At 39.4% G+C, this 23,402-nt stretch overlaps 1 protein-coding gene and 1 non-coding gene across 5 annotated transcripts in view; one reads left to right on the top strand and one right to left on the bottom strand.

The window, feature by feature from the left end:
- Positions 1–23,402, top strand: part of Stxbp6 (syntaxin binding protein 6) — a 255,776-nt gene that overhangs the window by 98,216 nt on the left and 134,158 nt on the right. The gene's annotated exons all lie outside the window — the stretch shown is intronic.
- LOC124107385 (U6 spliceosomal RNA) lies at positions 9,025–9,130 on the bottom strand. Its single transcript, XR_006856374.1, has one exon. It is a non-coding gene; the product is annotated as a U6 spliceosomal RNA (small nuclear RNA).

Raw genomic sequence — 23,402 nt, 5'->3', positions numbered from 1 at the left:
TTGGGGATATAAAAGAAACTTATGAAAACAAATTTTTGGTTTATCATTTTATTTTCTCCAAGTTCTTCTTTATGTAAGCTAATGCCAGGCATTTGGATTTTCTTCTAACATTAAAAGCTTCACAAGGCAGAACCTTCATCTGAGGGCTTACCCTATAGCGTCTAAGCCATGTCCCTGACTGGATACCCATCCCTGCATTGCCTTAATCAGTGGTGAAGCCTTCTGCAGTGGGTATACCTGCTTCTGTAACTTGGTGTTGAATTCCTGACAGAGGGCCTATTTTTTTTCTGTGGAACTCCAGTCTATTCAAAGGTGCAGTGATATTTTCCCCTTTAATTCCATTTACCCACATACCACATACATAGTAGGCAATGTTGTCTTCATGTTCCACTACCCAGTTGTCTGCCAGTTGATCATTAAGCTCTCTTGTGCTTTGGTTATGTGTGGGGACCAGTAGTCAGTAGCTGTGCCCTGCAATAGGGAAAAGAGTTGGGGCTTCTGGGTCAAACAGACTTGGATTAGAATCTTACATGGACATAAGATATGTGATCTTGGGCAAGTTACTTCTCCTCTTTCTGTACTGGTTTCCTCAGCTCTGAAGCTCATTGTTTGGTGTGGTGGTAAAGATGAGAAGTGACCTAGGTGACTCATCTGGCTTATTTCATGGTACATAGGCACTGTTGAAGAGAAGCTACCCTCTTTTTAGGGGGGGGGGGTACGGGGATTGAACTCAGGGGCACTTGACCACTGAGCCACATTCAGCCCTATTTTGTATTTTATTTAGAGACAGGGTCTCACTGAATTGCTTAGAGCCTTGCTAAATTGCTGAGGTTGGCTTTGAACTCAAAATTCCTCCTGCCTCAGCCTCTCAAGCTGCTGCGGTTATAGGCATGTGCTACTGTGCCCAGCTAGAAGCTGTCACTCTTGTGGCTGTCTGCCCAGTTGGTTCAATGCCCTGGCACTGGTCTCTATGGAGAGCTTGCTGAGGGAAGCAGGCCCTATCCCTAACCACCCATAGGCTGAAACACTCTGTGCCCCGAGGGCACCTTCACCTTCTCCCCACAGCTGCCAACGGCTCATCACTGGCCTTATGCTCAGGGTAGTTTCACTGAGGGCTTTAGCTACAACCTTACTTTGCCACTTGAGTTTGAATATCCCTAATCATTGCTGGTGAGGCAATTCCCTGCCACCAGTTCACCCTGCAGTGATGCCTAGAGCACACAGTGGGCAGGGCATTTACATTTCAGGCTCTCTGTCCTTTCCAGCAAGGAGAGCAGACAGGACCCCATGGGCCAGAACAAAAAAGATGAGCTCTTTTGAGCTGTCTCCTTCCATACAGAGTGAAGATGAAGAAGCTGCAGCAGGTTAGGGGCTCAATGGCAATGAAGTGGAGGACTGAGGTGAGAGGCTTGTGTATGCTTAGGCAGGAGACGTGGGTCTGCCTGCTCAAGTGGACAGCCTGTAAGAAGGTGGTCACTTTAACATCTGTCTACATCACATCCCACTGGCACTTTGGCTCTTTGAGAGGTGGTGACCCTCTCAGGCATCCTCCCTAAGGAAGTTACTCTCTTCCTGCTATGTTCCACATAATTTCTACAGTCCAATAGCTGAGGAATGAAGACCTTACAGATGAGAATAAGAGTAAAAATTGCCAATGTTAATTGAACACCTCTTATATGCCCGTAACTGAACTAAGCAGCTTACATGCACGATCTCATTTAATCTTGATATAGATCCTCCCAGAGAGGCATGTATGCTTATTACCCCCTTTCTTCATGAGGAAAGACTAGTAGGGAGGCTCATTAACTTGCCTAGTGTCAGACAACCACTAAATATAGGAGAGGGATTAAAACCAGATCTTTCTGGTCTCTAAAACCTTAACTCTGTGCTATGGAAACAGGAGCTTCCTAAAGCTACTTCATCCTCTGTTAGGTTATGTCCTGCTCCTCAGAAAATCATCCTCTGTCAACAGGAGCTGATTTATCTCGGCATCACTGTGGTACTGCCTTAGAGAACCTTGCTTTACAGGGAAGATGGTCTGTGTCCTCCCTGGTGCTGGGTTGTGGTGGGATCCAGACTCCTTGCCTCTTCTCACTAGCTCTTGCTGCCTGTCCCATATCCATGTGTTATAGTTTAGATATGAGATGTCCTCCAGAAGCTCATGTGTGAAATAATACAAGAAGGTTTAGAGGAGAAATGATTGGGTTATGAGAGCCTTAACTCAATCAGTTAATTAATCTCCTGATGGGGATTAACTGAGTGGTAACTAAAGGTGGGTAGGATGTGGCTGGGGGAGGTGGATCATTGGCAGCATGGCTTTGGGGGTATATATTTTGTATCTGTAGAGTGGAAAATCTCTCCCTCCCTCCCTCTCTCTCTCTCTCTCTCTCTCTCTCTCTCTCTCTCTCTCTCTCTCTCTCTCTCTCTCTCCTTCCTGATCATCATGTGAGCCGCTTCCCTCAGCCACATTCTTCTGCCATGATGTTCTGCCTCACCTCAAGCCCCAAGGAATGGAGCCAGCTGTCTATGGACTGAAACCTCTGAAACCATGAGCCCCTAAATAAACTTTTCCTCCCCTGAAATTGTTCTGGGTGGGTATTCTAGTGCCAGCAGTGAAAAAAGCTGACTAAAACACCATGTTTGTACTAAGCTCAGCGCACATACCCATCTGTGCTGCTGTGCCTGCTGCTCAGGGTTGTTCTCTTGCAAGCTGGGTAGACAGAGTGAAGGTTACTTTATGGAGGTGGAAGTGAGTATTTACACCACATAAGGCAGCAAAGAATGTAGCACCTATTCCTTAATTCCTGCTGTGCTACCTCAAGAGACTTTTCTTTGAAAAACATTTTTTTTTTTTTTAAGTAGATTCTCACTGTGTTGCCCAGGCTAGTCTCAAACATCTGGGATCCAGCAAGTCTCCTGCATCATCCTGCTGAGTAGCTGGGACTGTAGGCATGCACCACTGTGGCAACAGAGCCTTCTTTTTAACAGTATCTACAGCTCTGCTTAATTGAGTTATCTTTTCCCCTTCAGTCAGCTTTCTGTTCCACCATGCAGAGCAATTCATGACTTCTTAAGTGCCCCCCCACACTCTTTGCTTATCCTAATCTATTTTAACATGGGGCACAAAAGAAATAAAGCAACCCTAGTCATTAGGACCACCCTTTTTAGAAAGCAGTTAGGGTTTGAAACAAGTTTATTCGTGCTGTTTTTACCTTAGTTAAGGATCTGTGATCCTTTTTCATGCCTAGGGTTAGTAACCCTGAAACATGCCAAAGATGATAGATGAGTCTGTTTTCCTTGGAAAAGTACTGGCCATTTTCATCTCCAAGAGCCAGTGACCAACTCCCTGTTCTCTTTCTTCCTATAAATTAGTGACCCTTACAGGGATCGCAGCCCATCCTGGGAGCTCATTCTCTTCTTCCAACCCTCTTCACTGTCACCTCCACAAAGGTGGAGTGACAGCAAATAATATTCCAGGTGTGCTGCATACTTTTTTGCCCTTGGTCCCATCTATGTTCATTTTGAAGGAGATGCTGACCTCGGCTATTAGTATCAACAGTTCAAAACTTTGGACAAAATAAGCATGATCAATTATTTTCATGGAATTTCAAGGGGAAGAGAGACATAAGTGATGAAATATAAAGTGCTGAATTGATTTCCGTGAAGGAAAACAGACCAGAAGAACGTGATGTTGTCAGTAGAAAGTGAGTGATCAATTGGGATATGAAGGTTGAAAATGAGTTGCAAGGGGTACTGGGAAGGGTTGGAGCCGCAGGAAGGTGTATCCCAGGTGGAGCCACAAGCGAAGCTTGACAGGTTGAGATCACAAAGAATATACAGTGGACAAAGAGGAAGTGATGGACGCTGTGGGAGGTGATGTCACCCCCCCCCCCAGTTACGTTCACATCCTTGTCCCAAGAACCTGTGATTTTTATAATTTTTTGAAAAGTGACTTTTGCAGATATAGTTAAGGATTTTGAAATAAAAGGTTTTTCAGGGCTGGATCATCAGGGCTTTAAATGCCATCACGTGTTTTTATAATAGAAGGGCAAAGGGAGAGGAGATGCACACACAGAGATGTGAAGTTGAAGGCAGAGGCTGGGGTGATGTAGCCACAGGTCAGTGAGTGTTGGCAGCTGTCAGAAGCTGGAAGGGCAAGGAACAAATTCCCTGCTAGAGCCTCTGGAGGGAGTATGGCCTGCTGACACCTCGGTTTTTGACTTCTGGCCTCCGAGACTGTGAGAAAACAAACTTCTTTTAAGCCACCCAGTCTGTGGTACTTTGTTCTAGCAGCCACAGGCTGCTTCCTACTCTGGGCCCTACATTACCAATGCCCAGGATTTTGACATTCATACCAGGTCCATTGCTTTATGCACCATGGAAGGCTGTGAGAGGCACAGAAGATGGTATTCCCATCCTCCTGCTCTCCACCACAAATGCAACAGAAATTTAAGCAGGAATATGTCTGTGTACTAAGCATTTGCATATGCTCATAATGCCTGGAGAAGGACTGTGTCCTGGGGCATCTCCTTATTCTCAGAACTTCCCAATGTGGTTTCCTTCTCTGGGCTGGAATGCCCTTTGGTCAAATCTTTTTCAATTTTGCGTGTTGGAAAACATTTACTGACAGCATTAAACAAACCAAGAGGGAAAACAGAACTATTTTTTCTCCTGTGCTTAGTGAAATAAGGTATTTATCTGCTACTTAGTGTATTATTTTTTCCATAAATAACAATAGTTTAAAATCTTTCAATCCAGAATTTTTGTTCTGATGATAGTTTTAATTGTGGAGTTGGAATTAAATTTTCATGATTTAAAGCATTAAATACTGGTTGCAAAGCATGAAAAATTATAATCCTGTCACTTCAAAAATGTGGTTTGATCTAGAAGAACTTAAAAGAGAAATATGAAATGATATGTTGAATTAACAGTCTTCAGGTTTTTTCTTTGGGCAAAATATTAGCATTGAATTTTATGGAGGTTTAGAGGGAAATCTATGCTATTAGTAGGTGAATATATGCTTAAGTATGTACATGGTGACATAAAATTATTTATGTGTGTTTATTTAAATAGGCCCCTTCAAACTCTACAAGCCTGAAATAAGCTTATTGTTTGTTTTGGTGGGATTTTCTAAGTGATTATTTTAAAATTTTTTTTATTAAAAATCGCAAATGTGCAATGGTAGAATGTAGCATGATGAATGCCATGTACTTATCCTGTTCTTTCTCTGGTTAACTCTACTGGCCAGGCACATTGCATTTATTTTCCATCCACTTTCCAACACTGGATTTTTTTGGTCTAAATCATATTACTTTATTTTTTATATTTCCATCTGTATTTAAAAGACAAGACTTTAAAAATACTGTTAAAATACCAACATCTAATTCCTTGATGACATATACTAAATCAGTGTTAAACTTTCCAAACTTCCCCCATATGTCTCATGTGTATAAATTCAAAAGAAGTATAAAAAGTTTTTTTCCAGATAAAGTGTATTTTATTTCCAAAGAATGAAACCCACTTAATAACAGCCAAGAATTAAGATATAGAAAATAAGTTATGGCCCCATCAATCTGGCAATTAGACAAAAAGAAATAGAAAAATATATATTTCTATCAGATAATGACAAAATATTTTAAAGATGGGTGAGAAAAAATTGCAGAGTAAAGCAATGTGATATAATAGATAATGAACACTTAGGGCTATATAAGAGAATATGTTTTTCAAACCAAATTCCACTAAAAAACTTGCATATCTAGAAAAATTCAACATGTCCTAATCTGGAGGATAAAGATACACAAAATATCCACTGGTTTCACATCTACAGATTCAATCTGAGGTTGAAAATGTTCAGGCAAAAAAATTACATCTGTATTAAGCATGTAGAGTTTTTTTTCCATGTCATTATCATTCCCTGAACAATACACTATCACAACTATTTATATGGCATTTACATTATATTAGGTAATATAAGTAATATATAGATGATTTGAAATAGAATGTACATGAATTATATGCAAATAATGTGCCATTTTATATTAGGGACTTGAGCATTCCTGGATTTTGGTATCATCAGGGGGTCCTGAAACTAATCCTCTGATGATACTGAGGGAAACTGTACCCAGTCAATGTATATTGACAAAGGATACCATTATTTCGATTTCTAGCACCATACTTTAAATTTGCTTGTTCATGAACTTTCCATAATGGAATCCTAGATATATATGATGTAGTGCTTGTCTTCTTTCTCTCAGCTTTGTTTACGAGATTCATTCACCCATGATGTTGCATATTGCTATTGTTTATCATTCTCATTGCAGAATGGGATTCCATTGTAAAAAGGTACCACTGATTTCATTCCAATGTTGATTGACACTTACACTTTTTCTAGGGTTTAGTCATTACAAAGAGTTCTGCTATGAACATTCTGGGACATACATGTCTTTTGGTGATTATACCTACATATTTCTGTTAGGTCTATGTTAGGAATGGAATAGTTAAGGTTGAAGAGTATGTGCCTGTCTCTTCAGCTTCAGTATATGCTACCAAACAGATTTCCAAAAGGTGGTACCAATTTTCTGTCTTACCAGCGTTGTATGGAGTGCCAGGGCTCCACACATGTGGCCATTTGTGATTTAAAATTTAGTAGGTAGGGTTGCGGAATGAATATTTGCAATTGAAATTTGACAGTTGTTACTCTATTAATATGAAATGCTAGTGAAAATATTTGGGCCAGACTAAAGGCAATTTTCTCATTCATTTTATATCTGAGAAATATTTATAAACTATCTGCCTCTGTTAGTAACTATCTTCTGTGTGCACCTGTCTCTCACCATGAAGAATATTGCAATGGTTTACCCTGACTCCCATGGGAAGAACTCTTAGCCATCTAGAGCATCACTGTTAAGGTGCCTCCTTTCTTTTCAAGGCCAATTAATGTTTAACTCAAGTACCCACTCTCTATCTCTTTAGTTGTCTTTGGTATTCTTCCATGAAAACCTCTTTAGTTTCTGTGTGTCCAAGAAACTATGAAGACTAAAGAAAACTTTAAACATTTGAAGAGATAATCGTTGCTCAAATAAGAGAAAAAGCTTACCTCTAACCCATGCATTTTACACGCCTTTTAGTGTTTTTAAATATAATATATTAGATAATAAAATGATGCCATTGTGTGATGAGATATGTAGCTGTAACCAGCTTTTTTTGAAGGATAAAATACCTTTACCCTAATCATGCTTACTCTAGTCTCTTTCCTGTTGAATTTAGTCCCAGTTAAGTTGGATTCATGCCTCTTCCCTCAACATTACTTTTATTCTTTCTTCATCTTTCCTGTGTGCCCTCCAGTCCCCCACTGATCTCATCAGCTGTAGACACCGAGTGTCAAAACATGCACCAAGAAACTGGGATCCTTTTAGATGACTGCTAGATCTTATTCTCCATTTCATAGTGTGGAATACGATTCTGTAAAATGGGAAAAACCCCACTCCTTTAGTATGTGTGTTGTTTAGATGTAATTAATAACCAACTAGCTCTTTCTTAATTCGATATGACAAATCAGTGATTCTTTTTGTTTTATTATACTCTGAGACAAGATAGTCTCCTTTCCTCTAACACCTGCTGTTAATTTTTGACACTTGTTAAGGATAAGTGCTATAGTTTATTGGCTTTGCATTAATCCAAGAGAGCCCTTATGAAGGTATTAGGTTAAAAATCAGTAAAGATGTTGTCTCCTGTTTCTAATCAATAAAGTTCTCACTTGGTTTTTCCATTTCAAGAGACTTCCTGTTATCGTTTAGATGTCGTGTGCCCCAAAAGCTTACATGTGAGACAATGCAAGAGGGTTTGGAGAATAAATGATTGGATTATAGTTTCAACCTAATCAGTGAATTGATCCCTGATGGGATTAATTGAGTGGTGACTGGAGGCGGGGGGTGTGTGGCTGGAGGAAGTGGTTCATTGGTGGTATAGCTATGGGGTGTATATTTTTGTATCTAGAGAGTGGAGTCTCTCTTTTTTTTTCGATTTTTAAAATTTGTTTTAATTAGTTATTCATGACAGTAAAATGCATTTATGCACTTTGATATATCATACATTGATGGGATATAATTTCTCATTTTTCTCTGTGTACATGTTGCAGAATCATATTGGTCATGTAGTCACATATATACATACAGTAATAATGTCTGTTTCATTCTACTGTCTTTCCTATCCCCACATCCCCTCCCCTCCCCTCCCATCACTTCCTTCTACCTAATCTAAGGTAACTCTTCTTCCCTAATGCCCCCGACCTTATTGTGGATTAGCATCTGCATATTAGAGAAAAACATTCTGCATTTGGTTTTGTGGGATTGGCTTATTTCGCTTAGCATGATATTCTCTAACTCCAGCCATTTACTGGCAAATGCCATAATTTTACTCTTTTTAAATCTGAGTAATAGTTCATTGAGTATATATATCACATTTTCTTATCCATTCATCTATTAAGAGACACCTAGGTTGGTTCCATAGTCTAGCTATTATGAATTGAGCTGCTAAAAACATTGAGGTGGCTGTGTCACTATAATATGCTATGTTTATCAGGGATATTGGTCTGAGGTTTTCTTTCTTGACGTGTCTTTATCTTGTTTTGGTTTCAGGGTGATATTAGCCCATAGAATGAGTTTGGAAGGGTTCCCTCCTTTTCTATTTCTTGGAATACTTTGAGGAGTATTGGTGTTAATTCTTCCTTGAAAGTCTTGTAGAACTCAGCTGAGAATCCATCTTGTCCTGGGCTTTTCTTGATTGTTTATAGGCTTTTGATGGCATAATTTCTTTTTCATTACTTGAAATTGATCTGTTGAAATCATGTAAGACTTCCTCATTCAGTTTGGGTAGGTCATATGTCTCTAGAAATTTGTTGATGTCTGATATTTTCTATTTTATTAGAGTATAAATTTTCAAAATAGTTTCTAATTATCTTCCGTATTTCAGACGTGTCAATTGTGATATTTCCTTCTTGTATTTTAGTAATTTGAGTTTTCTCTCAAAAATATGGAATGCTTCACAAATTTGCATGTCATCCTTGCACAGGGCCATACTAATCTTCTCTGTATCATTCCAATTTTAGTATGTGTGCTGCCAAAGTGAGCACTCTCTCTGCTTTCTGATCATCATGTGGCTGCTTCTCTTTGCCACACTCTTCCACCATGATGGTCTGCCTCACTTCGAGCCCCAAGGAATGGAGCCAGCCTTCTGTGGACTAAGACCTCCGAAATCACAAGCCCCCAAATAAACTTTTCCTCCCTAAAATTGTTCTGGTCAGATATTTTGTCATAACAGTGAAAAAACTGACTGAAATACTTCCCTAAGCTCAGAAAATCACATATGTGAGTTTAATGTCAGGTGGTCCCTTTTGGACTGGGACCAGAGACTGTTTCTGAGTGTGACACCCCCATACCACAGGGCTACTGAATGCTGCCTTACAGCCTGAGCTTCTGGCACTTTCCAGAGATTCTTTGCGTCAAGTATCAGATCCCTGGTCTTTGAAAGGTAGGTGAAAAATAAGGTCAAGGCCTTTCATAGCAGTATTATGTGCCTTGGAGGTTCTTTAGGTCCAGGTGCTAAGTAATGCCAGTGTCTAGGAATTTCAACAAAGCCCTGACTCTGACTTTTTTTTTTTTTTTGGTACCAGGGATTGAACCCACATTACCATCCCTTTTTAATATGTATTTTTAAATTTAGAGACAGGGTCTCACTAAGTTGCCAAGGCTGGTTTTGAACTTAGGATCCTCCTGCCTCAGATTCCCAAGCCATGGGATTACAGGTGCATGTGCCATGGTGCCTGGCTAAAGACCTTACTTTTTAACAGTCTCCACTATGAGTTGAAAAATGAATCTTTCCAGGCACACTGACACATCTCTTTAGTCCCAGTGACTTGGGAGGCTGAGACAGGATGATCACAAGTTCAAGGCCAGCCTCAGCAATTTAGCAATACTCTATCTCAAAGAAAAAAAAAAGAAAAAGAAAAAAAAATTGGGATGTAGATCAGTGGTAAAGGGCCTCTGGGTTCAATCCCTAGTACCAAAAACAAACACTTTATAAATGTTATGGCTATTTCAAAGAGTGACTCCTTTATAGGTATTTTGCTTTCTCCACAGAGAATTAGGATCTGACACATTTTCTCACTCTAATTTTCATGGGTATAGTTCTTGGTGCTACCCAAGTGAATTCTAGGACAAAGTTGATTTCATATGGAAATTTAATTTTTGTATTAATGTTTGTTTTCATATTAGAAACTAATCTGCTTAAGAAGCCATTTATTAGTAGTGAAAATCTGAGTGATCTTCTTGAAGGCAGATCTGTGAACAAGTTGCTACTTCTGAGTATGGATTCTTAAAAACTAAAAGTACATCTTGAGAAGGGGCATGGGTGAAAAGGTGTTTTCTTAGACTGGAATTGGTGATGGAAGATGTGTGGATTTGGCCTCTTTTTTGGCATTAAACTCTATAATATTTTACATTCTTATCCAATCAGTGCCTATTAATCATTCAGTTGAACGCCCATTCCCCAGCCTTTGCAGTCAGTTTCCCCCAGATGTAAAGAATGCTCAGTGTCTGAGAATGGAAGTGTTGTTTGTAGAAATGTCTCTTTTGTGTGGCTAATGTGTGAATGATGGTCTTCTTCCCATTCTGGGCTTCCTCCACTGTCATTGGCTGTGACTCTTCTTGCTGGTAATTGGTCTTTGCCTGTCATCTTGGGAATATGTATGCTATGCCTCCTGGCATTCTGTTGGAATTGTTCTGGATTTTCTCATTGACTTCTCCATTGCTGTCTCTGTCACCACATTGTGCTCCTTGGTCCTTGTTTTCTTCAAAAAGCCATCTGTGTCCCCTTCTGTGGGCTGTTCCCATTGTGGCTGTCAGTGCTGTTTGAGCATAAGCCACAGCTTTTATTCTAACCAGTTTGGTCCCAGCAAAGCAGAAAACTGCAAATCACATATGGATCTCTTTATTAGTATTATTTCTCTCCTTTGTTTTCTGTTTCAGAAGACCTCTGTCTCACCTTGTCAATCAAGATTGATTTATTTGGGGAGATTTTTACTGATAGATGGGCCCCCTGCCAACTTCTCTCCATAGCCTGCCTTCTTTGGGGAGATGCCTATGCTTGCTGTGGGTATCACTAGTCCCTCCTTCACCTGTAGGCTCACTTCAGTCTGGCTGGGACCCCCCACCACCACTCAACTCCTGCTTCTGAAGTGGTCCCAGGGAGCTTCCGTGCTATGTGACCAAAGGCTGCCTTTCCCATCCTCCTTCGCTCCATCTTCAGGAGCACTCAACACAGTTGGCACTCTCTGCTTTAAGTCATTTCTCCTGTGGCATCAGACATACCATATTCTCTCCCAGTTATATTTTCCCCTGTCACTTGCTTTTGTTTTTATTTTGTTGCAGAGCTCTGGTGCCTTAATTCTTACTGTTGGAGACTCTTAGGACTCTGTCCTGGGACTTCTTTCACACTTTCTCTTTTTTCTACATTCTTTCTGCTTACATAAAAAAGTGCTTGGGGATGATTATTTCTAGTACTATTATATTTACATTGTATGGCACTATGTTAATTTTTTTGTTGCTGTGACCAAAATACCAGACAAGAACAATTTAGAGGAGGAAAAGTTTATTTTGGCTTATGGGTTCAGAGGTTTAATCCTTGGTTGGCTGTCTCCAAGGCAAGAACATGATGGTAGAAGGGCAGGGTAGAGGAAAGCAGCTCAATTCATGACAGTCAGGGAGCAGATAAAGGAAGAGAAAGGGACCAAGGACAAGATAAACCCTTCCAAGGCACACTCCCTGTGACCTATTTCTTCCAACTAGGTTCCACCTTCCAGTAGTCCATTTAGCTATCAATGGATTAATCCATTAAGTGGATTAATTCACTAATGAGGTCAGAGCTCTCACGATCCAATCATTGCCTGACTCTTGCTGCATTGAGGACCATGCTTTCAATTCATGAGTTTATGGGGACATTCTAGATCAAGAACTCACACAAACTTCCCAGAATACCATAATATTCCACAAATGGTGCAAATGCTTTATATTATCTGTTTTTCTCATAAATTTGTATAAAATTCGACTCAGATATTTATTGAGAGAAAGAACAGTTGAATTTATTTTTCTTTGGTTTCAAACATTAAACATCTTGGTTTTCTACTAAATATTAATTGCCATATGCTCCCTCTAAGAAGGTGTCTCAACCTACCTGACATTGGTATAAATACTTTAAGATCATATTCTTTGACCCATCTACATCATTTTTGTACTCTTTTCATTTCAGCTATTTTAATTATTTCAAAATCCAGTTTGTGTGTCTGAAAATCACCTAGTTATTAATTGTAGGGAGAAGTTTTTGTATTATGCTTCTAATTAAGTTGCTTTTGTGAAGGATTAAGTGAGTTAGTATGTTTTTTTTTTTTTTAAAGAGAGAGGGGGGGAGAGAGAGAATTTTAATATTTATTTTTTAGTATTTGGTGGACACAACATCTTTGTATGTGGTGCTGAGGATCGAACCTGGGCCGCACGGATGCCAGGCGAGCGCACTACCGCTTAAGCCACATCCCCAGGCCAGTATGTTTTTAATATATATAAAGCTCTTAGAATAACACCTAGCTCATAGCTAATGTTTGACAAATGTCGATTATTGCCTTTGTGTTTTAAATGATCATTTTACAACATAGGAAACTCCTTCAAGGAAGGGTCTATTTATCTGTTTATGGGCATAGCAGCAGTGATAACCTGACCTGCCCTCACTATAGGATCATGTTTTAAGGTGTGATTCACAGGCTGACCAGTAAGAAAAATGTGAGGTGTTCAGAAAATAGCAGATACTTCAGATCCACCACAAAACTTGCCAAGCTACCATCTGTGGGAATAGGAGCCAGGAATCTGATTTTATTTTAAACAATTTTTCTGGTTGGTTCCTGTATATGCTAAAGTTTGAGGATTATTTTGGCCCTCAATATTTTGTGAGCCTTTGGAGGCATATCTTTCATACATGAAGTAGTTGCTTAATAAGTGGTTCATTGAATTACAGACCTTAGAGAGCACTGAGTCTACTGTCCTCATGTTTCCTGTAGGAGATGGGAGCCCAGCTAGAAGAGCCTCCTTCTCCAAGGCTATATCCTTTACTTGTGGCTTTGTCAGGGCTAAGATACACGCCTTCTGGCTCCCAGTTCTCTTTCCACACTCTCAACTTCCTGTGCCCATATAATGGCCCAGAAGGCTTTCCAGTTTGCCTCCATGAAGCATGGAGGGCTGTCCTAATGCAAAACAGATGGAGAAGAGAGTGAAAGGAAACCATGATTAAAGAATGGAAAAGATCACCCAAGAGGAAGACAATCTAGATGTAGTAAGAAGAGAAGCATAGGCTTCAAGATTGGAAGCCATGGGAAAGCAAGAGAGGAGGTTGATTTTAAATAGAGAAAAGCAAAAGAGGAAAAACAAAGCAAAGAACATAATAGATAAGTGTTTTTTTTTTTTTAATGCTCTAAGTGTTCATAGTCTGATGTAACAAAGAGAGTCTTGGATTAAAGGACTTGGTTTAAAACTGTTTAACAACTTACCTAGGTAAACATATAATCATACACAAAAAAATCCCAAAGCCCCTGCTAGTCCCAGTGTCTTCCATTTAGATTTGAATGTGACAAAGCACCCAGTGCAGTGAGGTCTGTTCAAGGCATTCTTGTTTTCACTGGGGAGCACTGTGGGCTTCAAAGGAAACCCTCCTCCTGCTTCCCATGTGCTCCCAACAAAGTGCTGGCTGTGTGTGCACATGCTGATGGGTGAGGGCTGTGCAACCCTGATGTGGCTAAAATAACTTTAATTCGAGCTTTATTCCTTGGAGATTTTTAAAACATGAAGAATATTCACTGTGTTTCTCTACCTCTGCCTTTCCTGCCTCAGTTGGAGATTATTTTAGTATTTACTGCTCTCCTTGATTCCTGCATGCCCATGCTGGAGGAAGCCTGTGTCATGGTAGAGCTTAACAGAATTCCTCAATTTTGCATGTCAAAAAATAAATCATCAACCTATTTTCACACCCTGGTTTCTTGAATCAATAGCCTCTTGCTATTGCTTACTCTGGGCATCTCGAGAATGAAACTAATTTTTTACTGGAAAAAGAAAGATGGAGAACCCCAGGGCATAAAACCCCCCAAAACAACAACAGAATACCTCCCAAGCCCTAATTTCTTTTTCTATTCTGATCGGGAGGGAAAGGAAGGCATTAAGCAACATTCCTTGCTTAACACAAAAAAGCAACAGATGAATTTTAATGACTGTATAAATAAGAAACTATTTTGAATAATCAAAATACCCTCTTTAAATTAGAAAATATGTATTCATTTCTAGTTCTTTGGTACTTTAGAGTCAAAGCTAGAGCTCCTACTGTTAGAGATTTGTAATGATTTATTTAAAGGTTAGGATGTAGACATTTTTCTAACCATTGAGACCAATTTTTATTCCTTTTTGAACGTTATAATCCAATTACATAGTAGTACACTTTATTAGATATATTCGGTTCAGAACTGAAGAAAAACTAATTTGTATTATCACTACGTTTTTAAATGTCCTTCTTTACTTCAGTACTAAACCTGGCAGTTTCCATTGAGTATACTTTTTAAAGAAGAATTCAGAATTTAATTACTGAATGTCATGAAGAATATAAAACTGAAAGATGTAAAAATTTAAGGATTTGATTCTCATGGAACATTTAGAATAAATCATTTATCAGCTAGGGTTCAGCTGCACCTAATGGAAAACCTGAATTAATGGTGGCTTAAATAAATCAGGAGTATGTCTGCGCCACCTGCCCGCCCCCGCCCCCATAGGAGTCCAGGATGGTTTCTCCTCTGCCTTGCTGTTCTGTGTACCTTACTGACTCTGATTACCTGTGGTAGTAAGAGTAATAGGCCACCTGAGGTCACACCTGTTATTCAGGAAGAGGAGATGGGCAGAGGGCTAAAGAGGCAGCCTGCTCCCAGTGAGTTCTCCTAGAAATCCAGAGAATTCCAAGTCATTTCATGGCCCATACTCTGTCACACAGCCACCCCTAGCTGTGATTGAGTTGAGGTTCCCCACTGCCACAAAAATCAAGGTTCTGCTAAGAGGAGAATGAATATTGGGTAAGATGCACATTACTAACCCTGCCAGCCCATGGAGAGTGAGCATACAAGTTTTCTGAAAGGAGATTCACCTTCAAGAACTGATTCTAATTTACTTGAGTTTTTTTTATGACTCTTCTTTTCATTTATTTTCTCCTCTGGGCTCTGGTACATTTCTGCCTACCAGTAAGTGTACCTATCTTGATTTTTCTGCTACATTGCAATCAATTTGGAAATCAATATGCACTTAGATATTGGTCTGAGGCATGGGGAATGGGCCCAAGGGCATGAATCACCCCATTATCTTTTGTGAGGATGCCTGCCACTTGTGAGTAATTGATTTGCTCTTTTTGTGGTCTTCACAGCACTACCTGCCCTCAGATCAAAGGTGGTTGTGTTCAATAAATGCTGAATACAAAATCAAACTGTCAGTGGGCAAAGCATAGAGACAAGAGAATTGGCCATTTGATTGTGGCCATTTCATTATCCTTGAGAGGAACACGAGAGATTGCCATTTATGCTTCATGTTGACAGTTTTCTGAACAATACACTGTCTCCCTCCAAGAGTGGCCCCAGAAGTTGTGAAGGTGGTGAGGACAAATGTGGTGAACCATACCACAAACCTCCTTCCCATTTTCCCCATTGTGTGTGAACCTTGTCCAGCTATTCTGACCTCGGTGTTCTCTGCCACCTCAAGATGGGAATTGTTGTCAGTGTGGATTTGGAAATTCAGTCTGCTTTGAAATATGGTTCTGATTTTCCCAGATAAAAATTAAGCTCAAATGTCACCACTTTTATGCTTTTGTTCTGTCTGTCTGTCTGTCTCTCTCTACTGGGAACTTAACCCAGTGGTGTTCTACCTCTGAGCTAGATTCCTAGCCTGTTGAAATTTTTGAGACAGGGTCTTGCTAAATTGCCTAGGCTTGCCTCAAATTTGTGATCCTCTTGTCACAGCCTCCCAAATAGCTCAGATAATAGGCACATTGCAACAGCACCTGACCTTTGTTCTCATTTCTAATGCTCGTGTAGAGACCTCCATGGATGGGCTCAAAAATGATATAAGCTCACTGGATAAGGTGGCGCCCACCTGTAATCCCAGTGGCTCAGGAGGCTAAGGCAGAAGGATGGCAAGTTCAAAGCTAGCCTCAGCAAAAGTGACTCGGTGAGACCCTGTCTCTAAATAAAATACAGAATAGGGCTGTGGATGTGACTCAGTGATTGAGTGCCCTGAGTTCAATCCCTGGTACCCCCCACCTTCCAAAAAAAAAAAAAAAAAGGCATAAGCTCTATTTAGTAAAGAGTTGATTTCTAATTTTCTTCTTTTTATTCTTTCCCTTCATTTTTTCTCAAACTCCATCCAGCATTCTCATTAAATCATTGCTCTTTACAAGTTGAATGTGTCCCCAGCAATAGATTCTCAGTAGGTAATCTCTTCACAATCTCAGTTTCTCAAACACAAAATGGATTGAAGCAAACATATTAGCCAGAGAGACTTGCCAGGAAGGAACTTGTACAGATGCACCTCACGGCATCCTGTGGGCATTCAGCTAGCCACTCCTGTGTACGTCCCTGTACCAGTTACTCATAGGCCCTCAGAAACTGAAGGAAGCTTCACTTGTACGAGTCCCTGGGACACTCTCTTACTGTTGGTCCTGGAGTTAAATACATGTGGAGGTACTCTCTCAAGTAGAGGGAGTTGAGGAAGAGGGGAGATTGAGCAGAAAAGGGCAGATACCTAGGAGTAGCTGTTGGGGGTGGGCCAGGTGGAGGACTACCTGACACAACCCTGAGAGCTAGGAGGAGCCTAAGTGAGAACAGATGCTGGGCTTTGCGGCTAGATAATGTGTGCCAGTGAATCTGATATAGCTAGTTAGATACAGGGTCTGCTGCTTCTTGGCCCCAGGACAGAAGTCAATATTCTTTGGCTAGACTTTTAAACCCCTAATGATCTGGTTTCTTCCTACTGCTTTTTTATTCATCCTCCAAACCCACATTTCTAGGCATTCTCTCTCGGATCCCCACACACAGTGTCAGCCATATTGATTAATGAACTTTCATATTCTTTCATTTTTTTTTTAATTACATTTTCTTTTTCTTTACCCTGCTGAATTTTTTGGAGAGGGGTATTTCGAATTGACACAGGGGCACTCTACCACTGAGCTACATCCTTAGTCCTTTTTGTTTTTTATTCTGAGAAAGGACCTTTCTAATTTGCTTAGGCTGACCTCAACTTTGTGATCCCCCTGCCTCAGTCACTTGAGTATCTGGGATTATAGGTGTGAGGAACCATAACCGGCTTCACCCTGCTGAATTTGATGTCCATTTCCAACCTCATTTCACATGTTGTTTTTTCCAGGTGCCTGCATGAGGCCCTCAGTCTGAAGTGATGTCCCTCCTCTGTACTCCCAAGGTGTCCTATGCCTCCTGACCATTGCCCTTATCACATGTTCTGCAGTTTAGGCTTGCCTTTTGTCCTACTGGATGGCAGGACTTTGAAGTTAGTGACCATATCTTCTTTTAAGAAAATTTTTTTAATATCTTTATTTTATTTGTTTATTTTTTTATGTGATGCTTAGGATCGAGCCCAGGGCCTCGTATGTGCTAGGCAGTGCTCTACCATTGAGCCACAACCCCAGTCCCCATATATTACCTTCTTAAACACATATCTAGCATGGGGTTGGGCACAGTGTAGTTGCTCAGTAATATCAGATGAAATAATGGATGAAACCAAAAGAAACTAGCTGTGTTGTCAAATTTCATAGCTGAATTTTTCATCTTCTCAATTGCCATAGTAGACCCCCTATTCAAAGGTCTGTTTGGGTTGACAATGGGTGAATTAGAGAGGAGAGGGAAAGTTGCTTTGGCAAGAGGAAGGAAGAATGATTTTTGAAAGGTTTGCATTCAGGTCAGCAGGTCTCTAACGTGCACCAGCATATAAATGGACCTGAAGCTCTTACCAATCTGCAGTGAGTGTATTTACTGGTCAAAGAAGGTTCTTCCGGCATCAAGCAGGCTGAGTAATAATGAAGATCTTCAGATGATAGACTGATGATAAAGAGAAGCTGAAGACCATGCACTCATTTCCTGGTTTTCTTGCCTGTGGAACCGCCATCTGGCAGAGTGCTTTCAGTAGGAGTGTGGACTTTGCATAATCACAGTTTAGAGCTGCAGTTTTTGCCTTGTCCCTTTCAGTAATTATATTCCTAACTACAGTTCCTGCACCCATAGAAAAGTAAGAGTTTGGGAACTGAAACTATCTTTCTTCATTCTCTCAGATTATCAGATCTGTTGGTATATTGTATACCGGGAACCATCCTAGTAAAAGTCATCCTTTCTACCTCAGTTGGGAGTTCTGCTTTAGGCACCAACAGGATGGAGAGGCAGTCCACTTTCTAGAGTCGATCTGTAGAGCTTTCATCTTTTTTTCAGCTTTATACAAATGTGAATATATTTTTTTCTTTAAAAAGAATTGGGGAGTTGAGAACAGGAGGTCAGTGATGAAACATTGTAATAAGATACTGGGCAAATAGGCAATGGAACCCCTCTTGCTAAAGATGTAGACTAGATCTCTTTTTGTTATTTTCTATGAAGGTCTAGAACTGTGCTATTCTTATGATAGCCATTAGCTATATGTGGTTATTGAGCACTTGTAATTAAAACTAATCCCAATTAAATCGTGCTGTAAGTCTAGAATATATACCAGATATTGAAGCTTTTCTACAATAAAAAATGTAAAATAATGCAATCACCTTTTATGTTTATTACATATTGGGATAAATAAAATACATGATTATGTCATCTGTCTCTTTCTAGTTATTAATATGGCTGTTATAAAATGAGTGTTGTCCACATTTCTGTTGGAAAGTAACAGTCTGAAATCTCCAAGTGTTTCAATGTATGCATGAAATACACATAGTAGCAATTAATAACCATATCATGATAGCTCAATTTAGAGATGATGACCATCACCATTAATAGAACATCAAAAAATCCCCAGTTTTTACCTCTCAGATTAGTCCAACAAAACTAGAAGTCCAAGGGAAAAAGCAACCCAGTGTAGATATTCTTGGGAAAATATTATGTAACCACATCTAATCGAATCTTTTGCTTAACTCTTTCATTTATCTCTGTTGTTTTCAGAGGAACTCACTGCCTTTCAGCTTGCCTAACTGATCATCTAGGGTTGGAGTCAAGACTCTCCCAATGAGAATAGAAGCCAGCAAGGCACCAAGAGCCGCTGTTACTCCATAAGCCTATCTGGTCTGTGGCTGCGGTGTCTGTTGCCTCCACCACCAGAGCACCCCAAGAGGATGTAAATGTTATTCAGTAACTGCAGCTAAACTTCTTGGTATTTGGCTTGATAAAAACCAACTGTACCCACTTAGATAAAGGCCAATAAAGGCAATACAATTAGTTTCTATTCATGGAATATCAAGATGTAGTTAGAATTTCTTTTCTGCTTTTTGATCCCTTGTATTGATGTAATTTCTTTTTTAGTTCTGGATTTTGGTAACCTTTTGGCTCCTAGAATTGGCCACTTAAGCGGTCTTTTTCCCCCATGGATATCAACCCTTCTTCTTTGATCCACACTGACAGGGCTTATTTGAGCATGTTGAACATGTGTTAAGTGCCTTAAACCAGCAAAGTGACTTTTCAGATGAGAACATCTAGCCAGTGGGAACAGGACTTGATGTTTAGGATCCTTGGGAAAGCTTCAGGGGTGGGTCATCATGGAGACACTTTCTGCTCTATTCCAGCATGAACAGACCAGACTTGCCCCCATTAGAACAAATAAACAGTATTTTAAAATTCAAACATCATTCCTTATAATGCAGTCTAGTCTTGTGTTATTAAAATTCAAAAGAACGTCTTTCCCTGGTCCTCAGATATGGACAGGGATTTGGTTTAGATACTGATTTATAAGCTCAGAATTGATTAGAGGAGCAGTGGCTACCTGTATAATATACAGGACCTTAGAGTTGGTTTTATTTTTTTAGCATGAATAAAGTATTAAGTATAGCCAAGTATTATAAATTATTGAAGAAGGGAGAAGTAGAATCTCATGAAAAGCTGAATCTTTGCATGAATGTAGGTTAGTCATTAAGGAAATATCAGGAGATAAACAATACTAAGCTTAAGTGGGCCAGAAGACAGCATCTGATGGGGCATCTGTCCTGGAATTCATCTGCTCATCCATTTTGGCTAATACTGCTCCTATATTAAAAAAAAAAAAAAAAAAAAAAAAAAAAAAACACTGGTAGGCTGGACACAGTGGCACATGCTGTAATCCCAGCAGCCTGAGAGACTGAGGCAGTAGGAGGATAACAAGTTTGATGCCAGCTTCATCAACTTAGAAAGACACTGTCTCAAAAAAAAAAAAAAAAAAAAAAAAAAGGATGTGGATGTAGCTTAGTGGTAGAATGCCCCTGGGTTCAATCCCCAGAACCACAGAAAAACAAACCAATGTAATAATGGAATTACTGTGATCCTGGCATATTCTACATTTTCACTTCAAATAGCCAAATACCAGGTTCTGTTTAATTTTTTTCTTATGTTTTATGTGATTTCTATTGTCTTGTACAATATATACAGTGATAGATAAATAAGATCAATTGTTTTCTTCCTCACATAAAGCCAAGCAGAACTTATGTGTATAATTTTGCACCTAATTAGCATGTTGCTTGCTGCATTTGCAAAGTGGCAAAGTATTAAGTGACTTTTGATTGGCAGTTCTAAAATTCTTTCTACACATAATGCTTAAGATGGAAAGATCTACCTTGCTCTTGGATAGGCAGAATTAATATTATCAAAATGACCATCGTACCAAAAGCAATATACAGATTTAATGCAATTCTGATCAAAATCCCAATAGCATTCCTCATAGAAATAGAAAAAGCAGTCATGAAATCCATCTGGAAAAATAAGAGACCCAGAATAGCTAAAGCAATCCTTAGCAGGAAAAGCGAAACAGGTGACATCACTATACCAGACCTTAAACTATACTACAGAGCAATAGTAACAAAAACAGCATTGGCACCAAAATAGACTGGTAAACCAATGGTACAGAATAGAGGACACAGAGACTAACCCACAAAATTACAATTATCTTATATTAGACAAAGGTGCCAAAAAACATGCATTGGAGAAAAGATAGCCTCTTCAACAAATGGTGCTGGGAAAACTGAAAATCCATATTTGACAAAATGAAATTAAACCCTTATCTCTCACCATGCACAAAACTCAACTCAAGATGGGTCAAGGACTTAGGAATAAAACCAGAGACCCTGCGTCTAATCTCCATCATGTGGGATTAGGCCCCAACTTCCTTAATAAGACTCCTGTGGCACAAGAATTAAAATCAAGAATCAATACATGGAATGGATTCAAACTAAAAAGCTGCTTCACAGCAGCAGAAACAATAAGGTGAATAGAGAACCTACAGAAGAGGAGCAATTTTTTTCCCCTCTCACATCAGATAGAGCACTAGTCTCTATGGTATATAAAGAACTCAAAAAGCTAAGCACCAATAAAACAAATAACCCAATCAATAAATGGACCTGAACAGACAGTTCTCAGAAGATGATATACAATCAATCAACAAATATATGAAAAAATGCTCATTATTGCTAGCAATTAGAGAAATGCAAACCAAAACCACTCTGTCACCTCACTCCAGTCAGAATGGCAGCTATTATATAAACAACAATAAGTGTTGGCGAGGATGTGGGGGAAAAGGCACACTCATACATTGCTGGTGGGACTAAAAATTGGTGCAGCCAATATAGAAAGCAGTATGGAGATTTCTTGGAAAATTGGGAATGGAACCACCATTCGACCCAATTCTCCCTCTCCTTGGTCTATACCCAAAGTACTTAAAAACAGCATACTGCTGGGACCCAGCCACATCAATGTTTATAGCAGCACAATTACCAAAATCTGTGAAAATCTCAGTGTACTAGATAATTTTCTTTTATTTCAACCAAATGGTTCCATTCATGTGCACACATAGACCATAAAGCTTAATGTCAGAAGCAGTAATATTTAAAATTAGCGTAGTCAAGAAATTATTTGCTTAAGGTTCTTCATGTTTCTAAGTGTGCACAACACATTAAAAATGTGTATCAGCTGTGATTAAAAAATACTTCACTATATTTCAAAGTTTTGTTCTTACATTTTACTACCTCTGAAATTGGGATGCATCTTAGCATCTGTGGCATCTTTAAATTCTTATTAGCCAGGTGGTGGTCATGACATAATTGTGATTGCCTGTGCAGATTGTCCATAACTGCTCCTCTTATCATCACTTCAACTGAAATAGGTTGAGTGTAATTGCACTGTAAACTGTCTTCAAAAAGATTATGCTGTTCAGTGTATGTAAAAAGGCTTAGAAACAGAGCAACATGATCTACAAGTCTAAGTCTAAAAGAGCTCTTTCAGTAAGTATAAAATGAAAATGTGTGATTAAAAAAAAAGGATTGCGTCACAGTTGGTAGTCTCTTTACTTACATAGTGTTACATAAATAATAGTACATCTTAATAATCAATGGTGACTTGAGTATGATGAAATCTAATCTATAAGATCAGGCCCTTCCCAAAGTGAGTAGACTATTTTTTCCTTCATACTCTCCCTGTGGATATATTTTTACATTTCTTCATCTTCCTACAAGCTAAGTTGTGATCTCTTCTATCAGAAAGTAGCACTGGTGACTTATCATACAAAGAACTTGCCACTCTGGTCTTTATGTGGATCCCCTCAGACCTAAATACCAATCCACCCATGTTCTTTTGCCTGTGAGCCACATTTGATGGGTGGTGTGGGGGGGACGGAAGAACAATAGTGTTGAAATGACAAATGGTCAGTATTGAGGCGGAGTTGGGGCTCTAGGCAGTGGAGCTCCCCAGCTTCACACACAGAAGTTAAGCGAAGTTCAAAGACATTTGTTCTTAGCCAACTTAAAGTTATACTTTTAAACCAAACGAAGGTTTGTGATTCTATGCACTTTCTCATATTTCTCCTGTTTGTTCTGGACTCTCAGGCTAGATCTCTCCTGTGAAAGCAGATAGAATGAGAGTTGCCAAATCATTTCTGTCTGCTCTGTGTATGGATGTTAAGTTGTTTGGGGTGTGTGTTCATCAGGAAAAGATGGCCATTTCCAAGAACAATACTACATCTGAGAAGAAAAATTTTTGAGGCTAATCTCTGGTTTCAAGAAAAGACATCAAAGCAAAAGCAATCTAGTATCTATTTTAGTTTATTATAATTCTTCAATTACAA

This window comes from Marmota monax, unplaced genomic scaffold, assembly GCF_021218885.2.
Source record: "Marmota monax isolate L192 unplaced genomic scaffold, Marmota_monax_Labrador192_F-V1.1 WCK01_AAM20220418_F8-fsc00079, whole genome shotgun sequence".
NCBI classification, from domain to species: Eukaryota; Metazoa; Chordata; class Mammalia; order Rodentia; family Sciuridae; genus Marmota; species Marmota monax.
The sequence above is the reverse complement of the archived record's forward strand: the minus strand, read 5'-3'. Positions and strand labels throughout refer to the sequence as shown.